This window comes from Salminus brasiliensis, chromosome 25 (genome assembly GCF_030463535.1).
Source record: "Salminus brasiliensis chromosome 25, fSalBra1.hap2, whole genome shotgun sequence".
NCBI classification, from domain to species: domain Eukaryota; kingdom Metazoa; phylum Chordata; class Actinopteri; order Characiformes; family Bryconidae; genus Salminus; species Salminus brasiliensis.
Window position 1 is genome coordinate 6,032,344 of NC_132902.1, and position 27,046 is coordinate 6,059,389.

Genomic DNA, 27,046 nt, shown 5'->3' on the forward strand with positions numbered 1-27,046 from the left:
ACAACATAGGCTTACTTGAAGCACCCCTGCTACAACATCCTAACCAGGACAATGTGTCCCAAGTGTCCTCATTAATAAAAAAGAAACAAAATATGATCACCATAACGGTCACCAAGCAAGTGAACACTGTGCTTAGCTTAGTTAGGAGGATAGCATTCTGCACTCCACAGACCACGTTTATGTCTGACTGCCTGAAAGCCCACTTTTAGATGAGAATGAGTCAGATCAAGGGACTGGAGGGACTGGTGTTGGAGAGACTGGTGTCAGTAAACGAATCGTTGCTTATCTAGCTCAGCTACACGCCCACTGAGCACCACTAATTACACTAAAAAACTAACATTGGTCTGTATAATGTTTTTGAATGGTCGAGCAAATGATCAAGCAAGCACCACCTTGAATACCCTTTACCAGTTAAGATGGTTGTAACACTAATTAACAATAGCTCAATAGCTAATATAAGAATATTAGCTCATCAGTGTTGTTATTCATTTTAAATGTATTTCTTTTTACTTATAATATACTGACCAATGACAACACTGGAAAACACTGGAAACTTCAGCTCGGACAATCGGTTTAGTAGGAATGTTAGCAAACTCCTATTTCTGATGCAACCTAAAATTTTCGCAAACAGACAGAATGAAAAACTGCAGCCGATACTTGCAATTTTAGGGAACTCAGGAACCTATGGATTGCTCTCTCTCTCTCCTTCTCTCTCTCCTTCTCTCTCTATGGTCACATGCTAGGTGGCACAGTCAGAGTGCATTTCCTGGCCACAGTGCTGCGATGTCCACTGGAGCATCTGCACTCGCCTGCAGCCCTGCAGCGCATCTCCGTGCTGTCAGCCCGCCGCACATCAGGGCGCTCATCAAACCGCACCAAAAAAACACACCGCCCAGCCCAAAGCCTGTGACCAGCTTCAGCTAACCCCATGTAAAACACACCACCAAGTCCTGGACTAGCTTTGATTAAACTGCCCTCAGATCAAGTGCCACACTGCCCATCCTGTGTGTACCTTCAACTTCAACCTTCACCCCACAATTCACACCAAAAGTGCAAATTAACATCAACCTCATGCAGTGTATAATAAAGACTCCTAAACAAGGTCTAACGGCTCAGTCAAAAGGCGGTAATTCAAATGCATAGATGTAACCGACTATAATAATATATTTACTACAGGGTGCAACAACACAGTCCAATACCGTAGTGAACTGAATCACAGCATTCATTGTACTGTAGCATATTTTAGCATTGCGTTATATATATATATATATACTTTCATTTTCAGCCACTCTTTATTATGCTATATTTAAAAATGTATTGAACTGAGACACCACTGTATCTTATCGAATCAAAATATAAATTTTCCCACCGGTCATAAATGTGCATGTAGGGTATTTTTAACTGTTGAACTGCATCAAAATACTAAAAGAAAATGACATTCGCACAGACTTTCAGATTTCCACCCTTACACTAAAGATTCAGCACCACTGGTCATCTTAATATGGCAAATGCAACTTCCACCAACGCTGCCAGTGTCTGAAGGACACGACACACTCTCATGAGAGAGAGAGAGCAAGGAGAAGAGAGCAAAGGAGGAGGAGGGGTGGGGAAGAAGCAGGAGCTTTAGCCAGAGAGAGTATCCATGCTGACAGCACAGAGGGGAGGGGCTGTCTACTCTGCCCTCCTCACAAGCCAGGCTAGAAATTGCTTTAATTTGCTGTTTGTACCTCAGCGCTGAAGTGGTAACATTTAATTCTTGAGATAATGAGCCAGGCTGGGCTCGAAGTGTGTGTGCATGTGTGCATGTATGTCTGCATCCACACAATCAGCCATACAGACCCTAAAAACGCAGCACTTTAATAGATACATGAACAAGTAGTTAAAAACTCCATATTATGAAACAATGAAATTCACCTCAGTTAGATTTAGTACGTAAACACTACTTTGAATTATACATTTCCCTCCCTAGCTGGGAACCAAGCTGCAAAAACAGCCCATCTTAACCATTTTTTTTGTGATGTCTCAAGATCCAGCATGTTTACATACTGTACATCCACCTATCCAGTCTACAGCGCTTTAGCTTTGCCTCCGAACAGTGTTCAAGTGTGGGCTGATTTTTGAATGAGGCACAATAGAGGGTATGCACGTGATGTCACAGGTGGCGGGAGTCACTGCGGCCATCCCTACTGGGTGGCAAAGAGACTGACTGAGTGGCGGTGTTTAGCGTTCAGCGTGAATGCCGCTAACACAAAAACGAGAAAGAGCTGTTGTGCGACTGACAGTACAAACAGATTCAGCAGGAATTCTGAGCTCTCCTTTTACAGATGGCTGAAAGCTAAAGCGCAGAGAAACAAATGGATTGCTGCAATTCGCAGAAACGGACTGAAATCCCGGCAATGAAACGTGTGGGAGCTCAACTGAGTGGTGAACTCATGCTCTGAAAACAGGTGGGGAAAAACAAGCTCACGGATTTAGTCATTTGGATGGATTGCTGTCGAGTCCAACTGCCTTTAACTTGAGCTTCATTCCCTTTTATGATCATTTGGCTGCTTTCCCTAATAAAGTCAGACGTGCTGCAGAATGTGTTGCCACTCAGTGCATACCCTCCACACAGGGCAGCCAATCAGCCAATCAGAACATAAAGGCACAGGAACAAACACAGCTTTAAATCTAAGGACGAATTACATAAGTGCTAAAGAGAGGTTAAACATGCTCATGTAAAAACACATTATGACTGTTGTCATGGGTGGATGGCACCAGGAAAAATTTAGGATATAAGACCTTTAATGTGAGTAGAATTTTATTACAACTACTAGGTTTAAGCATATTTGCCTAATTTCATCCAATCTGTAGTCGTGTAGGCCAAATGCTCATGGGAAATGTATGGATAGCAAAACTGTAACAAGAATCCACAAGCTGTATGAAAAACTGTATACACTGATCAGCCATAACATTAGCACCACTTGCCTAATATTGAGTAGGCACACTGCAAAAGATCTGACCATTCAATGAATGACTCAAAAAGACCTCTGCAGGTGTTCTGTGGTATCTGGTCCCAAGACCAGATCATTTAAGTCCTGTAAGTTGTGACATGACCCTTGTCAAAGTGACCCTTGTCAAAGTGGCCTTGTCACTTGGTATGGCTGACAGTGTATACAGTTTAATATTTATGATATATATTCAGGTTGGAATATGCAGTTGCTTTTGCTCTCACTGGATTCTGGTGCTGGAAACTGGACAAACTGCTTCCAGACTATTGAAATCATGCAATGTCTATGTTCAGGATCTGGCGAATCCTGTTATTACACAATGAAAAGAATGCAACTACATTGCTAAAAAAATAAATACATAAATAATAAAGAAAATAGGACACATTCAATTCATATACATTACTTACAGACCCATTACTAACATGTCTGCCTTGTTATAACTGTGTGCATATGCAGCTGGTGCTGAAGACTGCAGCTGAAACTGAGCAACTGGAAAAGCAAATGAAAGACTGCAGTTGATGCTGCACTGAAGAGTGCAGAATTAGGGCATGTCTAAATGCACATATGAATGCATGAATGCACTGGTCTAAAAAACCATGATGGATGTTTTTACAATGAACTGGATTTAGTTCTGACAGCAGAGTCTTTTTGGCGGCATACACTGGAACAGAGCCCGTAGTAGTCTGCCATAAATTGAAGCATTTTAACCTAATTAATGTTAACCTAATCGCTATTCAAGGAAGGCTTTCAGGAAACAATAAGAAGGTAGGTTTACTTCTTTTTATCCAACTTAGTAAATAGCAGACAATTAGTTCTGCTCTAGCTCCAGGGCCAGGCAGGCACCTGACCATGACCTTGACAAGGTCATAGGTCACAAACAAGGTCAACCGCAGTACAATTGGTGTGTTGGTGTGAGGCAGATTTCACTTTAGCATATTTTTAGTATGCCAAACAATTGCCTAGATGGTCTTGAATATGATGTGTAGATCATGCATAAATATAAATAAATATAAATAAATCTTGTGACACGACTGACTGACTTTTAGAAGTGAGTACCAGATCAAATTAAGCCCAAAGTGCCCTTCACACCCCCCCTCCCCAGCCACACACACACTTAAATGGGTATTTGTCAGTAATTAAATGAGAAGGGGGAAGTGTGAGAACTAGTATACTTTCTGGGTAATTTCGGAAGGGTTCATGTGTTAACAGAAGCCGACAGATTACCAACGAACACAGAAAATGTAAGATTACAGCCAGCAAAGTGGTATGTTTCTATTATATTTTAAAAAACAAGTCACGGCTTGTTTAATGGTCATTTCATGGCAAGTATTGACATAAAATGGCAAAGTCCGAACATTACCAGTAACAGTAAGTCTGTTTAACGGTCATTTAATGGCAGACATTTATTTTTTACCCTATTTGACAGTTAAACACATACTCTCACATACTCAATACTGCTGCAGAGTGGAAATCAACTGGTTGTATTTCTTTTTACTAGTATTACTAGTATGTCTGCATCCAGATCTGCACACAGTAAAATAGAGCTTTCTGTGAGCTATCATTTTTATTGCTGTATAAATATGTTTATGTAACCCTAACCCTAACCCTAAGGGTTCAGTTCTTTGGTGGATACAGAGTGCAGTTTGGATTAGTAAGCCCTTATTATTGTTATTTTTTTTTCAGAGAAACAATAAAACATCTGAAAACTAAAATATTTTTGAATAATATTAAAAAGAATTTTCAGCATTAGATTGTTAGATCAAGTAAACTCAACAAGGTCAGAGAAGAATTAAGTTATTAATAGACAGGCGTAGAAAAAAATGTCAGAAACCGTGGTCACTTATTGGCCTGCAAAAAAACAAACAAACGAACAAACAGAAAAGCATAAATGTACATACACTAGGGGTAAATGGTACTGGAGGAAATGTCACATTGTGGTAAATAAAAAACACTACAAATATTTACTCATGGTAAACGTTGGCCAAACCTACCATTTATCACTATAAAAATGGAAAGGGTGTGTTTAGAGGGAAAGTTTAGGAAACAGTTTAATATTTGATTAGAGCTGCACAATACCGACAAAACTCAATAACATTTGCTACATATTGCAATATTGACATTTCAGTATATTCCAAACATATATTATAAACATATAGGTGGATTGATGCAAGTTGTTTTATGTCTGACTGTAATTATTGATTATGTGGATTTTATGGCTTATTTACATACCTAAACATTTTAATTGGTCAGAATTGGTCACTCAACAAAATGGGGATTCAGTGGAATCATATATCATATATTGTGCAGCCCTGACAAACACACAACCCACAAGTCTTCTACTTTTCACACACACACACACACACACACACACACACACACACACACACATATTGTGCTACTCTATTTGTGCTAACTAGCACCTACACTGCTAACAACTACGTCTCTAATACACACCACTTACCTATTGATACTTTTTTCCCAAGACCTGTGCAGTGAAAAGAGAACACAAAGAGATGGAATTTTAACTTGCTAAGCAACAAAACAACAGAGCTTTTCCTTTCTTTTTTGTTTTTCCCATCTTCAGTTGTAAATATGAGTAGGTATGTGCTCAAACCAAAGCCATCACATTGGTTATAAACCTCTTAGCCTCGGCTAAAATGCTTCCTTTCACAGCAATTTGTCCAAGGTTGGACAAGTTTTACACAATGTTGGGAAAGACTTTCTGTCCTAATAAGTAAATTATCCACATTGGGCCACTTCAGTGTTTGTTAGATTGGCTAAACTGAAGTTTTCCTGGTTAAAATGCTGTGCTGCGTAGATGGGACTGTGCTGTGGTAACTAGAGACTACACAGCTTGTAAGCCACCATGCTTACATCAGCTTGATAAGTAGCCTAACCAAGCCTGACTCGCCCTGCGCTGCAGAATTGCGGTAAATACAACTTTCCGACTTGGAAGCTGCACATGAACACTACCTATATTCTGAATTCTTAGAGGGAAATTCAGAGATAATTTTGATATCCGAAGTTGAGGTGACCTTTATCCTTTCAAGATGGCGAAGAAGACAACAGAATCAGTACTGGATGGTTCATTATTGTGAACAGTGCAGATGCTGTTAATGGCTGTAATCCATATGCATTCAGTTTGCTGTAGAACAATATAGATACTTATCGATCTATTCATAGTAAATGAACTACCCTGCTAACGTGGTGCAAGTTATTAACGTTATATTAGCCGCCATTCTTCATGTCACTCTGACAACAAAGCACTAAACATTACATACTCATAATTCTGACCTCAAAAGGGGGATAGTAAGGTCTTCCGGCTAGCATGTAAACGCAGAATTAGCCACTGATCTATCTATACAATACAATTTAATCAATACAATCATGGGAGAATCTACTGGGCTGGCATAGGGTGGCAAATGCCACCTTAAAAGAAAACCTTGCCATGCCTGCTGCCACCCGAGTTGGTAGCAACAAATTAAAAGAAAAGTTATGGCTAATTTGACATTTACAAGCGCGAACTTCCAATGTCCAACTGCAGTGGTTGCAGCGTGGCAAGAGACTGATTTTTTGGGAAAACTGAGTGACACGAACGCCCCTTCCACCTTCAAGATATATGTCATCAGAAGGTTTTTTGTCTTGTCTGTAAATGTGAAAACCAAGCTCTAGTGTATGAGAAGGGAGGCATAGTTACAAATGAATTTTGTCCAATCTAGCAATAGTTGCTGTAAAAGAATGTATTTGTAGGTGGAGCATGGACAGGTAAATTGGGGCACCTTCGCTTCGTGCAGTGTAGTGAAGTGTTTTCGGACATGGTCCTGGCCCTGTGGGAAACCGCTTTCGCAGAGGAAAACAAAACTGTCAGCGGAGGACAATTACATAACAGCGCTGCTTTTCTGGCGGCTGCACCGATCTCTGAAGCATGTGTTTGTTATTATAGGCTAAAACTGGACGAGCAAACTTTTCCCAGCCTTCAACTGCAAGACAACATTTTCCTCAGTGAGCAATGGTTTATGGCTCAATTTCAGGATTTTTGATGCAGCCATTTTCTACCCCCATTTATATTTAAGCAAACCACATAAGGGCCTTGTGGCAAGGCAGAATGTCTGATTCCCAATATTCTGACCAAAGCATCTAACCCCCAAAGTAAACATTTCCTCAATAAATCAGTTAATTCTGAACCATATAAGCCCACTGCACACTGTGATGTGTCTCAATTTGACCCTTTTGGTAACAAAGCCAAAAGGGTCAGAGAACCACACATGGTCTTGTGTTCATAGTTCTAGGCTATTTTCAGTCATCTCCTACTTCCTCTCAATCATACAAACACATATCCCATTCAGAAAGAATGCTATGGCTCTTTATTAGCAAAACATTACATTGCCAATGATTCATCTTTTTAATCCTATATTTTCTTTTAATTAAATCAAATGGTTAACTACATAGTTTAAATGATGTACACTGTATATTCAGTTTATATTCTGCAGTTCTCTGTAATCTTTTTGAAAATTTGACCAGTGTTGGTATCAGCTACAACAAGGTACTATTATTAAACATTAATAATAGTAATAGGAACAAAACTTATAGTGAAGCCAAAGTACAGACAAATGCAGCACAACAACCTTAACTGATGCTTGTTGAAATAAGCCTCTAAAAATAGTTAGGTTTAGGTCAGTTGTCGTGAAAAGCTTATGTTGACGTCATGTAGACTTACAAACACTGTCCATCAGTAGAGTGTTACCAGAGTACATTTTAACGTTGAAACCTGGGCAACAGTAAACCTGGGGGACATCAACATTGTAACTATACTACTATTTAATACTAACTAACTTTATTACTGAACTTAATATAATAATGACCCTTTATATACACTATATGTCCAATATTTGTGGACACTCCTTCTAATTAATGCATTCAGCTACTTTATGGTGTACCCATTGTTTACACAGGTGTGCAAATGCACACAAACACACAGGTTGTCTAGTCATTGTAGAGAAGTATTGCCAATAGTATAAGACTCTTGGGAGAAGATGCACAACATGTACTTACTGGCACCATGCCAGGTGTGGCCTAGAGTTTAAAGCCCCCCAGCATTGAGTTGTGGAGCAGTGCAACAGTGTCCTGTGAAATGATGGATGGTGCTCCATTCAATACCTTTGGGATGAGTTGGGGACTTGGGAATGAAGGTTTATATCAGGCCATTGTAGGTGTTGGGTAGCTGGAACGGAGCCATGCATTAAGCTGTAAGAAGTTTGTTTTAGCAAAGTTGTTTTGGTGCAGTGTGTGATGCAGTAGGGTGTACTGTGACAGTTTACTGTTGGATTACTTTTTTGCACAAAGTAAACTGGCATAGTTGTAATATTGACTATTTAATGTATTAATAAAAATGATACTTTAAAATTCACAAGATAGACAGACAAGACTAGAATAGACTCCTGATGAGGTTAAAAAGATGCTGTTTAAATATCTGGTGTCGATCAGAGGAGGATGGGTTTCCTTTTTGAGTGTTGAATCTGGTTGAATCTTCTTTTGTGTCAATGCATGGTATTACAAAAAATCACATGAGGTTAGCTGATAGGATGGGAGATCCTATATTTTTTTTAGATATACTACTATCTACTGCTTTAAAATAAAAAAAAGTAAAACAATTCTCATTGGCAGTAATATCTAAGTAAAGCAAAACCCGTCCAAAAAATACTCATGTATTTTGTTTTGTATATAAAGAGTACAATTACTCCAGTATATTCCAACCCTGTCCTCACGGCAGAATCAGAAATCCCATATCAGCGCGTCTCTCCTTGCCCTCTGTCTGTGCATCTCTATCACACGCACATATACACACACTCCCTCATGTCTTAATTATGTCTACTCCCTCTGTTGTAGCTCAGTCAGCCAAGTCTCTCCTCTGTGTTTTCCCTTGCTCTCGTGCCGTGTGACAGACCCCACTCTCGCATCTCCACAGCCAAACACACAGTGCTCCGTCTGTTCTTCTCATGATGGTGGCTTTCCCCCTCAAAACACATAGGGATTCCTCTGTCTGTCTTTCTCTCTCTCTTTCTCTTTATTTCTGGTACATTGAGAACTTTAGCATAAGTCCTTAAGTGAATTTCTGATGTTTGGCGCTGTGCGTTAGTAGAATAGCCCTGCTCAGATTGCATTACTTTATGAGGGAGACATCTGTAATAAATTTTTACCATCCCTCCTCAGTGGCAAAGCTCTCTGATATAAACAGCAAAAAACGAGTTACTACAGCCAGACAAAGTGAGGGATATTTTTTTTATCATTCTGCTAATGCTAATGCTTTGTCACTCCAAAAAAGGATGTAGAGTTCTACCACCCAAACTAGGTAAATGGCTATGAAATGGCTCCATCCTTTGTTTTGCAATTGGGAAAGTGTTTAATATGGATATGTGCAGTAGGAGACTGGATGTGGGTAGGAGCAGCAGTCTAAAATGTGCCATCTGCCTGGAAAATCAGATATGGTATTAAATTCATTATCAGTTACCACTGCTGAGTAGTATGATTGCACTAATCAGCACCTGTAAAATAATAAGATGTACATTCAGTCCTGTCTAAATAGAGACTATGAAGTTAAAGTGCAGAATGTCTAATCCAAGAGTCATTCCAAACATACTGAGTGAACTGTAAAGGAACCACAGCCTTTTTAACACAGTTCCACCATTCAATGTGACCATAAGTAACAAGAAATATGCTTGGTTGTTTTTTGGCCAACTGTGTATCAGGGCCTAGAGTTGATTCTATATGGAATTTGCATCTGGAGCTTGTGGCTGTTGTGTTTGACCAAGAGCACTAATGGCAGTGTAGCAGACCACCAAGATTGATAGGAAGCACATTTGCTATAGCTTATATCTAACAAGAATGTAATGGTGAGCTCAACCGATAGCTAAAGACCTGGAAGACAAAGAAAGACCGCAATAGGGACCACATTCAGTCTTGAGGCACCACAACACTGCACTCTTAGTATGTCTTGATGCAACATATTGTGTTGAATAGTTATTCATTGAAGCAAATCATGCTGTATCATTGTATTGTGATTACCATGTGACTTGTGACTTGCATGTTATCTGGGGGCTAATATATTAGCTTGTGGTTAAAGCATTGAATCAGAATGTTTAGATATTAACCGAATATGAACACAAATGTACGACATATTCAAATTCAACTACACTTCATTTCTGTTGTTTTGAAATATGATAATGTATTAAATCATAACAAATCTAACGCTTCATAAGACATTAACCTAATCACATTTTCCTGCTGTTTACACTATTACTTCATTTGCAATCGTGTTTACTCGGCCTCCTGGTGGCTACGGCCCTGGGCTGCAGCCCCTAAATCCCAGTTTTTTTGGTAAGAGCACATATAATTCTAAAATGAGCACAGCTAGCTGCTGTGCTAATCCAGGCATGGTTTAGGAATGAATGTTATATATGTCCAGCAAGCTTAGTGCTTGTGCTATTTAAATAATGTACATTCACAGACACCTATCCTTGATTAGGGTTAGCCAATATTGAGAATAAATCAAGTGATGTGTAGTTCTATGAAGAAATATGTAAAAAGAGACCAATTCTCAGTCTCGCTCGTGTCCAAGGTTAGCGAAGTGATCAGAGAAGAGGTCATTAGCAGAATTCACTTGACTTCCAGGCACAAAGCACTCCACCTCTGTAAGTTTTTCCACAGACCGGAGTGCACTCTGCGGTTTTGGTTTGCTGGATGTTTGAGAGGAGAGGAAGTGGGAGAGAAGCTTTAGAAGTAATGACACACACACACCTCTCACACTGCCTGTGGAACGTGGCAGTATTTCATCTGGGAAGAATGCCAAACCACAGCACATCGAGGGTCTATCTACGAGTTAACCCTTCCTAACAACCAGAGAGTTAGGGGGTGGGCTGAGCGTGTTTGAAATATATAACACTTTATTCTGAGTATTATCTTAACCCTACTGTATGGCACATTTTAGTCATTTCCCTGCCCTAAATCACCTGACTCAATTGACTCAAGTAATTAGCAATACATTTATGCGTTTAAAAAATGGACACCCAGGTAAAGGATGCTCTTCTCCTCAGAGAGAATATAATAATTTTCAAAAATAATTTTGGGGTTGTTCTCAACAGGTTGAAGCCAAAGGTCCTTTGCCAGTGTCATTTAGTCTACCCCTAAATTTCCTAACCTCTATATTCTTATAATATATATTTTCAGTGACACAAGAGAGTTTGTCTTTGTCTTTTTTAACTCATTAAAACCTGCTGAGAGGTTGGGGTATGTCCACTTTGGGCCTAGTAAATTGTATTATCATATGAAGCTGAAACTCTCTGTCTCATCTTTAAAAAGCTAAACATCTAACTATTATCATACCCAGCCATAACTCATTTACATCTAAGCCACAGCTCCTATGTAAAGACAACAGTTTACACAAGAATAGAATTTCACACTGCAATGACTTTTTAATCATCTAACTTGATTGTAACAGTTTCAAGTTTCAAAGAGACATGTTGACCCTAAGGAAAGTGCTGTGAACACAAGGCAGATCTATTCTGATTGACCAGTTCAGAGAAATTAGCCTGGAATTTTGGACAAAACTTGAATACAGTCCAAAAACTTTTGGCCAAAGCCCAACCTGAGAGACCAACAGAAACTACAACAACCTAACGATTTCAAACCTGCTCCAGGCTAATAACATTTTTAAAAACCAAGCCAACCTGACACAAACTATATCATAAAGCCCTCCAAAACTGACATGAGCCCAACATAATTCTGTCTCAAACTGACTCAGACTTTGATGTTAAATTCATCATGAATTCTATAAGCTGTAAATCTGTTAAAAGAACAAGCCAGACTGTTTCATCATTTTGTAAGGTGCATGGCTGAACTATGGTGCATCACCACTGTACTATCTATGGTAATTATGTAATATAACACAGTGTAAAAGCAAAAGCTTAATCCGCTAAGCTGAGAGCATAAGGACACACCCATACGACAGCTTTCTGAAAGTGAATGCATCTCTGTAACAGGGTATTTCATCTGTATTTTGCCCTTTTTAAAGCGCTTACGTTAAATGGGGTGAAAGCTGACTGAATTAGAGATGTTTAAAATAGTTGGAGTTATTTAGGTTGATTTTTCCTGAAATAAGACTGGCCCACGGTTTTTTTTCCTGCCTAATCTCAACTGGTGGCTAGGCTCCCAGATCAGAGATTCTCCAGCAGACAATCTCTACGATGAAAAATCTGCATAAGCTCCATTAGATAACAGTTTGCATCATCGAGCTGCTTTTGGCATGATGGTACCTGAGAGACTTTCAGACCAGACGCTGATTTATCAGGCCGGAAATCCTCTTCCTTGTTCAAAAACGGCTAGCGTTAGAGACGCCACAATACATAGTAAAATACTAATACCAAAGTCCTGAATATGGGCTGACACAGTCTGACTTTCCTTCAAAACTACTAAAGCTATGAAATGAGCAATTTATTTAGTTTTTTTTCAAGGATAGATTTGTAATACGATTGGATCAGATACATTCTTTTTCTCCCACTGACATCCAATCCAGCATTTTCTGCGGATATATCGATACAAGTACCAAATGATAATGATATACCATCTCTGCCCATCATATTTCAATTTACTAGACATTGCCTCACTTAAAAGTATGTCATATACAGATGGGGATTGTTTTACATTGGGCGGTCGGGTAATGCAATGCATGTAATGTTTGTTAAAATGGCTACTTGATTTACCCATTACTGGCACACCAGTTCCATATGCAACATGTACAGTTTCCCACAAATATTAAACATCACCCCTCTAACCAACATAAACAGTCTATCCATCTCCTAGCAATTTTAGCACTGGCAGGTTCTTAAGTAATCCCAACTGAGTAATCAGGAAATTGACCAACATAAAAATAGAGGCTAAAAACGATAGCTATCTCAATGCCTGAATTTTGCCTGTGCTTTGCCCATTAATGGATAACAGACTATCTTGCCTTTTTGTTGAGGCAAAAGTGTGAGGCACACACTCTGCGCAATGCTAACTGGTAAGCTTCCATTACATGTTGGCTACATTAACCTCCTAGCTCCAGTGTACGACTTGGCTTGTCTTGGCTGATTAAACACATCTGTGGTAACAGGAGAATTGAAATTTTGAATATGAAAGTGGCGGAACTGCCTCAGACTCAGGCATGCTTCCGCCTTTGTCTTTGTCCTGCTCCAGAGCTGCTAAATACTGCATGTTTAAAAAGAGGTGTCTGACAGCACAGCAGCCAACAGCTCATCTCCAAGGACTTATCTCAGTGAAAAGCCGCTGAACTGTGCTCATCCATGACCGGAGACTGGGGACACCATCATCATCATCTTAACTGGCTCGAAATCTGTGACAGGCAGCCAGGGACGTTAGTGGGTATACAAAATGAGCACTCAGCATTCTTGTGTGGATAAGTCAAGGTTTGGTGTTTTATTTCTCTGACCCCAATTTCTCTGAAGCTACCTGCATTGCAGAGGCAGCTAAGGGCCTCCAGGACGACGCGCTATTCATTATTTAGGCTGAAGGTTCCCCTCCATCCCCCTCTTTTAAGAGCATGGGGTGTGGCCCACTGAGGGAAAATAGGATCATTTCAAACGAAATACACTTTTTAGTTGCTGTAAGATTATTGGCTTTCGTGCTGCACAGAACTGAAACAACAGGCGTGTGTTATTATGTGCCATAATTCTGTATGAGGAAAAAGGCGAGTTGTTTAAATTCCATGTCAGTGAGCAGAAGTAAGTGGCAAGACATCTAAGAAGATTTCTAGGAAAAACATCATGATTTCTGCATGAGTTCTACTCCCGCATTATCTCGACAATGAGACCAGCCCCAAAAAACACTATATAAGACAACTGCAGCAATTCCTTTGGAGCACAACTCTGAAACGACATGAACGGAGTCTTAAGTGAATAACAGTGACGATGTACAACGAGGAAATGGCTCCAGTCATCCATTTTTTATCATGAGCCACATTTCTATAACAACACCAAGCCTAAAAGTACTTAAACCAGAATGAAGAATGAGGTTTTTAGGGAAGAGATTTTGGGGGACATTTGTCACTTCACTCTACTGACTTAGCTTTTTAGGTCAACATCATGGCTGGGGTGCCTGAAGCTATTTGGACAACTGCAATCACAGTGCAGTAAAAATACTATCGGACCAAACTGAATAAAACTGGAACAGTTACCAACTGAAAAACAACATCCACTGTAACCTAAACCAAAGGACGGGAGATGTGGCAATATTACTGTGATGCAATGTTTTGTTTTTCTAGAGTTTAGATAAATCTGTTAAACGCTATTGTTTTTTATTACACATTTTACACACTACATTTTAATTACTCAAGGTTGATGATGCTTTCATAGACTCCCAGCATCATTAGATAGATTTTATGACATTATAATGTTTTATTTATCTACATTACATTATTTATCTACATTAAATTAGAATGTTTTATTTATCTACATTTGTTTGTAACTGAGTGTCTTGCCATCCCTTTCTGCTGTGACACTGAGAATTTCCCCACTGTGGGACTAATAAAGGATTATCTTATCTTATCTTATCTTATCTCTTTTACTATATGACTATACCATATCCTAAAATCTTTTTTAGTGTTTAATAACATGCAGTTGCTCTGTATTATTCAAATTCTCACAACATTTACAATTTGCTAACTGAAAAAGCTTAGTGTGTAATAACTTAACTGTAAAATTGAAATATTCTGGTCCTGACTGCACATTTAATTGTATTAGTAGTCTTTTATTTATTTAAATTTACTGGCAGTCCAGAAGAATTGCTAAGATGTACACACAATAAACTAAGATGGATAACCAAAAAATAAATTGTAATGCCAACAACATAATGCCAGATGGTACACCACTCATCAACTGATGGACAGACAACACAATCATCAGACTTAAACAGACCTAAAAAGTTGTGGGACTGCTTTGGGAAATGTGTGGAGAAGAAAAATCCAGACTAAACCAACTGTCTGAGGTTTCGTAATGAATGTGTGATAAAAATTCATTTAGAAACCTTATGAAAATTAGGGACACATGATGATATCGGAAACAGTAGATATAACCAGCTTTTTGTCTAACAATCACTGCCATTGTAGAGATGTTTAAATTTGACTGATATTTCAAACTGATATGCTTTTTTAGACTTTCCTATTTTCTTACTTAAGAGCAGAATGGTTAGATTCTGGGTTTTTCTGCCTTTTTACTGTATTTATAACCATATCAAAATGTATTTTATGTTTCTTGCTAATAATAATCCAATTGAATGTCTTAAGAATTTGGAAAAAGCATATATATCGGAATTAGTGCCATAAAGAATATCATAGTGCAATCACCCACATAGTGATAATATATATATATATATATATATATATATATATATATATATATATATATATATATAATATATACTGTATATATATAAACATTTGAACCATTCCTTTTGACTGCCAGTGTAGTTACTGTACTGTACTGTGCAAAGTGATTTATATAAGTTGTTCCATAAAAATAGCTCAGGAAGAAAAAAAAAAAAGCCAAGCAGACCACCAACGATCTGAAAACTCTGACTACTCATGGCAGATTTTACAGGAATCAACATGCCCAAAGGAAGCAGGTCCCACATCCCCAACAGCGTGGATAACGGAACGTCTGGAGTTGGTCACAGGAACCTGTGGCAACACGCAGAAAGTCTGATATTTGCATGTATAGTCATACGACTAACCTGTTCATGGAATGATAATCATCACAGCTTCAAAGTTTTTGCTACACTTGGAGGTATTAAGATGAAACGAGGTGTTTTTTTTAAATACCACTGTAACGTGTCGGAATGCTTTGACTTTCACTAGCTGGTATTTCTGCTAGTGCATATTTTTGCCTGACGATCTGGCACTGTGGTAAGAAAAAGCATGCCAATTTAAGACAATAAAAAATCTGCTGAGATTAGGTGTCTACTTCCTTTAATTAGGTGGAGGAAAAAACTACCACAAAAGAAAACATGCCTTTAAAAGAGGTGTGTCTTCGGAGCACCTCGATCAAAATGGTTTGACTGCTGGCTGACAATAAACTTGCTTCTTCTTTTTTTCATCCTGTGGTGAGAATGTCTCTCCTCACGACCTTCTCTTTCTGGAGTATGTGTAAAGAGGGCTGCAGTTCGCCTTTCCATCACGCCTGAGCATCTCTTCGACAAGCCTCGTAGAGAGCCTTGATGTGTCTCCAGTGAAAATCAAAGGGCATTAAACATTAAAAGTACTGTCAAACCCAGAAGCGGAGCGACTCGGAGGCAAAAAAGTAGGGCACTGAGACTGCTAAGAGGCAGAAAAACTGTCGACTTTACCAGGCCTACTGTGCTCTTTTATTCAGAGATGTACTTAAATATGTAAATGACTGTACATGCATATTCAAAGATTCTGGGTTTGGGGAAAAAAGAAGAGATTTCCTCTATCAATGCTGATGTCAAAACAGTGGAGATTACTAACTCATGCACAATGAAGCTACTACACTTGTCCTTGAGTGATTCATCTTCAGTGAAACAGAGGACTGTATGTATGTATAACCTTCCAGATTCACAGGGTGTAAAGCAGTGGTGGTTGTGACCAGGTCCAAAGCAAAGTGTTAAAGCATTGCACTTTAAATGCATTCATACTTTTCTCATATGTAACTAAATTAATAATATTAATTATGCAATTTATTTAAAACAGAATATTAATCTCTCTCTCTCTCTCTCACTCTCTCTCTCTCTCTCTCTATATATATATATATATATAGAGAGAGAGAGAGAGAGAGAGAGATTAATGTTCTGTTTTTAATACTCTAGGTTTTCAAATACCATTAGGCACATTCATTATTTCAACCTAGCATGATTGGCTATGCCTTCTTCAAAGAAAAGGCAGTATAGTGATACACCATTTATAGGCACTGGGCATGATGGATGGATGGAGATGATTTTGGAGGACGACTGTTGCCCCCTCCCCCAAATTTATTGCTAAGGTAACAAAACTGGGATGCGGATCAAAAGACAGCAAACACAGCCAAATCCAAAATACACCGGCTAGCGGCCTCATCCAACATCTCTACAGCGGTGTTAGTACACAGGCTAACACCCTCGTCCAATATTACTACTGCGGTGGTAGTGCAACTAGCGGCCTCGTCCAAAATCGCAACCGCAGTGTTAAATAAGTTATTTATTTGCATTTATTTCATGTCAATAAATTTGGACCATTGTCTCACAAGGGCTTTTTAAATTAGCACGAAAAGGCTGAAAGCCCCTAGAACTGCAGAGCCAAACCAAAGAACCATTTAGTAACCTTTGTTTGAGCCACCAACACTAGTGATAAGGTAAAAGAGACTTAACAAACACGAGACAACACCTGCTGCTAACCCCCATCCACACAGGTGTTCCCTGTCTGCACATCACCAATTGGACATGCTGTGATGTTTGGACATACTGTTCGGATGAGGGCTTTTTAAGGTGTGAGGGAAGAGGATGGTCTCCCCTAAGCTTCAGACTAGGGGGAAGGTGGTAGATGGTATGTACGTTTCAGGCGAATCCACAGCCGACCTGAGTGTTCGACCAAAATCCACTTGTTTATCTTTGTCTAGACCCAGCCAAAACACAGACGGAGATCACAGGCCAACAGTAAAAGCTGAAAGAACGAAGGGCTCCATTTTGAATTCCTATCACTCATCTCTACCTGGTTTTTACCTTGAACAGAGATTTCAACAGAGCCTCATTGCTTTGTTTCCCAAACTCTGAATCATGTATTGTAATGCATGCAATGTAATGCATATTTTTATTTTATTATTTTATATTTCACATGTATTCTGTTTGCAAGGAGGAATACATGCAAAATGGTATAAGGCAAAATATTAGTCAGCATTATTATTAGGGGTGTCCCAATCACGTTTTTTGCCTTCTGGTCCGACCTGAGTACCCTAATGCTGACTGTCAGCTGATACTATCCTGATCCAATTTTTGTGTTTATACAAATAACAGTCCAACAGCTTAGGTAAGACATGCTGGCAATAAGCACTAGAAAACACTAGTAAAATCGAATTGGTAACTGATAACATCAGCGCACTTATAATTTTTTTGTTTTACTCACCGCAATAAGATCACAACTTAAAAATGTTTAGATCAGTTTTCGAGCTTCTCGCTGCGCCAGCTGGCAGCTGAGAATCTTGTCTGTTAATGCTGCCTAGAGGACTCCAGAGGGTGCTCTGCTACAACAAAACCAAGGATTAGAAGTTGATCAGGACTTATTGTGACTAAAAATATACCTTGATTGATCACAAACACTTACTAAACATCTCCCCAGAATATCTCACAGTGTTGAGGAAAATATTAGCACACAAAGAAATGAATATTTTGCTTATTGTAGTCATTTGTTATTTTACGTGAACAACAAACCATATACAGAGCAACATGAGAAAAATGTTAACTGCGTGAAATAGCATACATCGCTTAGTTTACTTTTCAAGCACCAAAAAAAATACTATTAAGATTCATATCACCCCATACCCCCCCAACTGCACCCTCCACACAGCCCAGCCCTACTTGGGTGTGTTCCTTTGTTACTCTCCTCAGTTATGCACCTGGACCTTAAGAAAACAAAAGGAAAAGAAAGAAAAACAAAGGAAAGCGATCCACGCTACCCCTGCTGTTCTGACTAATTATTCATGAGGTCGGACCCTAAACCCACCATCATTAGTCAGCCGTTTGGGTGAGTGACAGCAGGGGGTTGTGGCCTCATTTATTTGACTTCTTTCTGTTTCAGGGGTCACTTCAGACAAAGGCTAGCTTAAACATCAGTGAAGGAAAAAAAAGTGGAAAACTGTTGTAAAAAGGCTCAGAAATAACAACTTTAAGGGGGAAGACACAAGATTCTTATGTTTAATGTCCAAAATTCAAACATATTGTCAAATAGTGTTTAAAATGATAAAAACCTCATTTAAGTATAATTCTCCATATTATGCAAATGCAAATTTCGCTCATTTCTATTATTCACATCGCAAGATTTTCATCTACTTTCAACTATTAAACAATACAAACCCAGTACAACAATTCATAATGTCTACTATTTTTAAGTGCTGAATAAATTCAAAAACATATGGAGTTAAACAAAGTGAGTAAGTAAGGCATTGCAGAAATTTGCTATGCCCTACAGTGATGTGTCGTGATGGACTGCTTGAGAGGAAGTTGTTTTAACACTCCTTACCACCACATTGTGTTAACCCCAGTGTTAGGGTGAGCAGACCTCAGGGCAAACCTTCAAACGAGGCATCCATCATGACCCTTTGAACTGCTCCATCTGTCTGAGCCCAAAGACTGTAATAAAATAAAGAGCTACCCTAGCATCAGCAACGTGCCTGAACTACGTTACTTTCAGGTAATCTGTAATTAAACAGACCATCAAGTTCTCGCGTTCAATTTCTCAGGGAGAATTTAACATGAACGAGATGACTCTACAGGATAAGACTGAAAAAATAACTTGTCTGCAAGAGGAAAAAAAGACACCTCCACCGTCTGGCCTAATATGAGTGGCATGAACTCTAGCGGTCCAGAATTTGCTCTTTGAATTCATTCAAAGGTATGAGGTCAAACAAATGGTTGACACATGGTTTCTAGCTCAGTCAGAGGCAGTTCAGCCAACGTCACTCTCCTACAAATTAAGGTGCTACAAAAAAAAGAGTTCTGTGAGTGAAGCCAGAGACTAACTACTTTTGGTTGCATTAAAAAAACATCTTTGTAAAAGAGATGTATCAGTGTGACGAAGGTTCTTTGCGTGTGAAGGTCCTTTACCAATTTAAAGGTCCTACCCAAACAAAAAAGCTAGGTTTGTAAGACATTATTTAGTAAAGAAGATCATTAACTTCTGTGTCATCTTCTGATACCATGACACAGTAACATATTTTGAAATCGCTCTGGAATGTCCCAATCTAGTTTTTTCCCCCCAGTCCGATACGAGTATCTTATTACTGAGTTTTTAGCCAATACCAAACCAATCTAAACTGTGTTTTTTATATATAACACAACAACATAAGCAATCTGTTTATTAATATTCCAGTAAAAGCACTTAGAGCACAAGCTAGATGATTATAATTTCCAGTGTGATTACTACTGGCTATGCTCCAGTTTGACTGATCTTCTTCACCTTCGTTATTTGGCTACCAGTTGGCTACAAAAGCTACTGTGAAACCCCTTTCGTTTTTAAAGGAGTTTTGTAGACAGTGGCGCAACACTCTGAACTGACAGCGCTTGTTCTGTGGTATACTTGCAGTGTATGAAATAACCATTTTATACTAGTTTTCACTCTAAGACTGAAGGTCTACAGCCTTGACACTCAAACACTGAATATTAGTAGGTTTCCTTAAGAAAAATGATGCAGTATTTTGAAGAAGAAGCTGTTATATTTCATATATTCTTGCAGGCTATATAGGAAGTAAGACGTCCTTTGAGATTCAGTTTTTGATTTCATATAACTGTGAGGAGTGGTAGCTTTAGTACAAAGTAGGGCTGCATGATCTTGGATAAAACTGACGTTTTTCCTGCAATATATTTTGCGATATTAAAAAATACAGTAAAGTTCACTAGAAGTCTGTAATCCGATGATATGACATTAAATGCCTCATGAAAAATGAAAGGAGTGTCAATTTTCTTTTTGTATTAAGCAGCAAAAAAATACATTGCACATCCTACAGTGTGACTACTGCTTATGTGCACATTGTGATAATGATGATGAAACAATATATTGTGCAGCCCAGTGTTTCCCTGCTAAATGTTTCCCTGATGGAAACTCTATGGACCAGTTTTCCAAAGTTCTAAGCTTAGTTGCTCTGCATTCACTTTTTCATGTCATGTTCATGAGGAAAGTTCAAAAACAGTCAAAACTATGTGATTGCAGTTTTACTTTCCAATGAAAAACTATCTAAAGCATACCTGTCAACACTGGGATTTGAGAATAGGGGAACTTTTCTAGTGACCACTGTCCACATAGGACATAAGATTTAGACAAGGGTACACACGGTGGTTTAACTAGTTCCCACATTAAGTAAGTGCGGAACGGTGCATTTACCATTACTGGTGTGAAACGTGCTTTCTTCTTTTCAATGTTTAATGTTAGAGCTAATGCTCTGCATACTTTCTCTGAGGAGAATGTTTACCACATTCTCCTCCGAGAAAGTATGCAGAGCATTAGCTCTAACATTAAACATTAGAGAAGAAAGCATGTTTCACACCAGTAATGGTAAATGCACCGTTCCGCAAATTCTAAAAAATTCTAAAAAAGAAAATCAGCAGAATCCACACCCACTGCATCGGTTCAAGACATATCGTATTCAAAAAAAATATCACGATACTGAACTCAATAAATATCACTCTCTACGTTCACATTCTACGTCCAAGATTGTTGTCATTTCTCCCAAATAATTCGAGATAATACCCTACAACACACAGCAATGCTATGTTCCTCTGCCTGTGAAATTATTATTAGTTGATCAACATCAACAAAAAAACTCTGATCAAACACCATTTAAATCTACCAGAGCAACATGACTACAACATAAAGCAATATTACGGTGGATTTAATTGAAGCACTGCCTGTAAGCTGTAGCACATTGCTTCTCTGAGGCTGCCTGTGTGGCGTGTGTGTTTGTATGTGAGTGAATGTGCGAGGGAGTCTCTAAAAGCACTTATGCAGACGGCTGCAGTAAGCCCAGAGGCTAGCCAATCAGAGAAGGGCCCACAGTGAGGCTGTGCAGAGCTTGGAGGATGATGTGTTGTCCATAGCAACTTCACTTCCAGGTCAGTGAGGCTCATGTGTGGACGATAATCGTCATAGGAACAGAATGGCTGAGAGCTGTCTGCTTACTCTGTGAGCCATAACTTGAGCATATAGGACAAAGTGTGTGTGTGTGCTTGCACAGTGTTGTCAGCATAAACCAATGTGTGTATGTGTATATATATATATATATATATATATATATATATATATATATATATATTTGGGGTACAGCTGGCCTTCTAAACCTATGGTACAATGAATTTGTTGGTTTTTTTTTGAGAGAGAGAGGGAAAGAAAAAGAGGCTGCAGCAGGCCTGTTAAAAGGTTAGCCCACATTTCCCTCAGGTTTCTGTTACTAAGCAGACTCAGCATCGAGGACATGGCTGCCTCCAGGCCTTGCTCTTCCCTCTGCGTGGCAAGCACAGCACACGAAAAGCAGGAGAGCCTATCCCTCCATTACAGACTACACCTCAAAGTAAATGCGGGAAACATAATGATATGTTATCACTATTGTGATAAATGACATCAGGATACACTTTTCTACTACATCATGGGTATCGCCAGTACTTCTAGAACACTGATCAACTGCATTTATCCTACTGATGACAGGCTTTTACCAATTATAGAGTACATATAAACAAGTAGTATAGCATCTGATTTACTGCGTAACTGATTGTGAGGGTGGGCAATTAGGCATAACTACAATATGATGATACTTGATTTGTCACTATTTTTTAAATGGATAAAGTGAAAAAAAAATCCAATGGTGGCATATGTACACATTTAAAGACTAATAGTGTAACAAATAATGTAATCAACATTTAACGCACTGCACTTAATCAAATTAACCAGGATTAATTATGCTCTCTTTATATTATATATATATATATATATATATATATATTTATTTTTTTTGCCTGTTAACGTCTGAAACTTTGCCTCACTTCTCCAGGCTAATAAGGTCAGCTTTTGGTACTTTTACGACAAGGGTATGAATGGTGTGCCATATGGTTAAATAGCTTTTACAAAGGCTCATAATACATCTTGTCTTATTATTACTTACTTACCAATCCACCAAAATAATATATATGTGCTGTATATGTGCAAGGGTACCAAAAAAGCCTTTACCTTACCTTTATTTAATGTACTATGCTGCAGAGTGACCTTAAATGCTCTCTAAAACTAACATATTCTCAAAAGGCAAAAAATGATCTCAGACATCCAAGTAATAAACAATACAGCTGCCACAGAAAGACGCCCTTCTGCTGTTTCATTTCTCTCCTCTGAAAGGACCTTAGTCATCCTGATTTAAATATGCCATAGCCTTAAGCTAAACTTCACATCCTGAGCACCTGCACACCTCTACAATTAACCCTCTTCTGACCAGCAGCATCAGGTAGACTGTAATCTATTTGGATATTTGGAGACCTAGAGCTCTAGCTTTTTAAAAAAGGGTCTAATTGCACCCAAGAGAATGGGTTTCCACATATGGGTGCTTCTACTCTGCAATTAATATGACTCATTTTACTGCATTTGTAACCCCATAGAGCCGATTTCTTTTTGTAATGCTTATCCAGGTGGGTCTAGTAGTACTGTCTACATGTAAAGTTGCATTATGCAAGAATTTCTGTTTCTTGCTTTTGGTCCCCACCTACAGTCAGGAAGTGTAATTTGCCACCACTTTTAGGACATGCTGTGTACATGCATTTCTAGACAAGGTAAGAGATAAACAATGGGTCAATGATAGTGAAAGAAGCACATGGACTGACGCAGTAGAGTAATACCACCGAATTTTACATGCATATGATGGGTTATGCAGCATTACACAGTTCTTGCGACTGTTCTACCCACTTTACCAGAGTTACATTGTGCAGTTAGCAGCGAGCTGAGCCTGGAGTAGCAACGATAGAGACAATATATATATATATATATATATATATATATATATATTGTTACAATATAATATATAGTTATACTTCCAATAACAGGTCAGGGGAGCAGCAACATGATTTAAAATAAAATAAAATTAAATTAAAATGCTGAATAATGTTGCTTTAATACAGCTCTATGTCTTGGCAAATGATGCATTAGCATTAGCCCACAGTTCCCATCTTGGTACATAATGGTATAATGTAGTGAGTATTATTACAGATTTCCATCTCCCGATGCTACATTTTCCTACATTTGGGATGTGTCACTCCAGAAAAGAGAGTCTGCAAAAAAAAAAAAAAAAAACTAAAAAGCCCCATTTTGCACAGTATTTTCTCTAATTTGTTTCCAATAATAAAAATATCATTCAGTATTCTGGCTTCCATTCAAGCTATAATCAGTGCTTACAGTATAGCTAGGTTATAGTGCAATGCTTACTGGGTTTTAGGATACAGCATTAAAATACGCAAACAAAAGTGTCTTAAATTAGCTTGTTTATCAATGATGAGTAAAAAGTGACCTTGCTGCCTCCACATATGCATTAATCGATCCCTTTTGCAAAATTTCCCTTTGCAAAGCATGATATCAAAACCAATTAGAGCAGTCTGTTTCCAAAACTACTGATTTTGTAGCTTTAGCCTAATTTACCCTCTAGCATCTGACTCTAGTATAATGTGCCTGGCACAGGAGGCAAAAATTACAGACACGCTAAGCCCTGCAGAGACCATACATTTCAGTCTGTTTATTTTGGCTGCCAGAGACAGCGAGCTCACAAATGTCTAGTCTGACTCCTCTTATTAGATGTTTAGATGTGAGATAACACACACTCATGTGCATGCACACAATCACATTTTTCGGGACCACACACTAATCACCCCCACCCCACCCAACTTTTAGAACGCGTAATCACGAGCCTGTGTCTGAATTTCATTAGTAATTAATCAAACGAGCTAAGGCCAGGCAAAGAGTGACCCCACACCTTTGGTCATGTCAACAGACTCCAAGCGCTAGGTGGCTGGTTTTTGTCAAAGCTGAGTGCCAAGACTTCTGTTTTGCAGCACCTTGTTCACAGCAAAGAAAACTCCAGCTAAGATCTTTTGGCCTTGCTCTTCACACCAAGGCTATCATTCATGATCTCACCTGGTGGAGGACTGGGGGATTCGGGATTTACAATTAGATTCATTATCGCAGTTCCACTGTAAAACTAGGTAAGTTCCAACTTTCTTAGCCCCCTCTTCAGAAGTTCAGGAACTGTTCCTCAACAGCAGGATAATGTCACATTGATGTAGCAAGCAGTGGCATGCAGGCATGCTCACACAGCATCTACCCATTCACATTCAGCAGGGATTTTAATATTACTACAGCAGTAAGAAAACAATACTCTCAATTAGTAGATCCTGAACGTTGATATGCTGATTTGCTCCTTAAAGGTGCTGAAGATGTGGAGGTTGCCAGATATGTATGCTGAGAAGAGTCAAATAAACTGAATGCTTTATGTCTCCTCATATCTCTCCTCATAAAAATAAAGATGATGGAGTAAAAGAACCATGTTTGTAAAGGGATGAATGTGAATGTGAACTTTTAAAAGGCCCCTCACACACTGCATTACACAAATAAATCAACACCCTGCCCAGAGGTTCGGGAACTTTCGGCAATAGGGAAAGTCAGGTCTGACATCTTGTTCTTCTCTAGACTTTAAAAAATCAACCACTCAGAATGTCTTTGTTTACACCCTGACCACTGGATTATGGCGACAGTTTGAAAATTAGAATTTCCCTTCAAGAACTCTCCATCAAGTAATGTTTTTCTGAGATCAGACCCACATGTGCAAACCTGGTTCTGAAAGAGGAATTATAAACAGGGAGTCAGCAACAAGTCTTTGACTACATGACATGAAAGCACCACAGCTCACAGGTGACATGCCCCTTGCCCCTGTAAGGAGACAGTACGACTAACACTAGGATGGGAGGGGGGGGCGGAAGTGGAAGCCAGTCTGCCAGAGTTATCTCAGTGCTGCCAAGCTCAGTGGGGGACTTTCACAAAGAGAGATCATGCTGTGGTCTCCGGTACATAACAAAGGCAAGACACGCTCCTCCAAGTGAAGCTGGTTGGGAAGGCCAGGTCACCCAATAATAGGCCAGTTAAAACTACCCTGAAGTTCATGGAAGGTTCAGAAGGACAAATTGAGGCACGTTCCCACAAGTTGCCAGAGTCCATTCATTCTCAAGAAACTTATTCACCACAGTGCTCATAGCCCAAGTCCTTTGGTTCTGCTGATGTCCCCCTGTGGGCCTGAGGGGTTAGACTGAGGGGGTGGGATCTGAAGCAAAAGAGGAATAATTTTGCCTTTGATCAGACCCTAATAACCACTTGCAGGGGAAAAAAAGAGAGATTATTCCAGTGGGCCCTCGCTTGACCTACATGGCTTAATCTTTTTTTTTCCGGTCAAATCAGTTTACTCGTGTCATTGGGAGAATGCAGAGAGGTTCGGAAACATGTCGTACTGTGTCAGTGCAAATGAAAAGGCACAATCTGCCCGTGGACTGTTTTAGGCCCTTACATTTACTGTTTTACTAGCCTTTCTAAGCACAGAATGGAGCAGCTTTGCACTTGAAAGACTGCAAGGGTGCCCAGGCGTCTGGTAGAGTGGTGATACATCGAATTCAACACAACAGTTAATTACCAGCAATACTAGGCATGTTATCTAAAAACATTATTATGGAACCTACTCTGATTGGGCCATGTTGTCTTCCTAGGCAACTAAACGAAGGCCCAGAGGCGCTCACACTATTGATGCAAGCTGTGTGATTACTGGAATCCTGATCGGAGGGTGGTTTTAGCAGGTTGCTGGGTTCTACACGGCTTCCTGGAGCCCTAAGCGGCGCACGTAGCAGCACCATGGCTAGTTGTCTGAGATGAGTCAGTCAACACCCATCCTACGAAAGCTGCCATCATGTACCTGCAGTATCTAACTATTGCACTAACCTTTCAGCATTTGTCCTCCACTGTGTTTTCTACTTGCTGGTGGGAGAGGAACCTCTCCCTGATACATGTCCCCCTTCTAAAGCTCCCATCCAGCATCTGGGTGGATACACCGAAGGTAAAACACCAGCCTGCAAACACCCTCCCCAGATAATCTGCCTTAATTCAACGTTGCATTATCTACCCCAAATGATTCGAACACATAACCAGTCATATGTACAAATACGAATAATATAGAAGTGGTATATATACTAGCTCCCTGCGTCTGTTCCAGGGCAATAAACGCTCTCGCTCTCGCTCCCATTTA

At 39.2% G+C, this 27,046-nt stretch overlaps 1 protein-coding gene across 2 annotated transcripts in view; it reads right to left on the reverse strand.

The window, feature by feature from the left end:
- The window catches only part of nhsb (Nance-Horan syndrome b (congenital cataracts and dental anomalies)), an 84,697-nt gene that overhangs the window by 56,757 nt on the left and 894 nt on the right, over nucleotides 1-27,046 (reverse strand). The window contains exon 1 of one of the 2 annotated variants that reach the window (XM_072671170.1): nucleotides 5,452-5,467. The exons of the other annotated variant lie outside the window; for it this stretch is intronic. The gene's annotated coding sequence lies outside the window, so the exon portion shown is untranslated. Of the gene's footprint in view, nucleotides 1-5,451; nucleotides 5,468-27,046 lie in introns of those variants that run through there. 2 annotated transcript variants of the gene reach the window in all.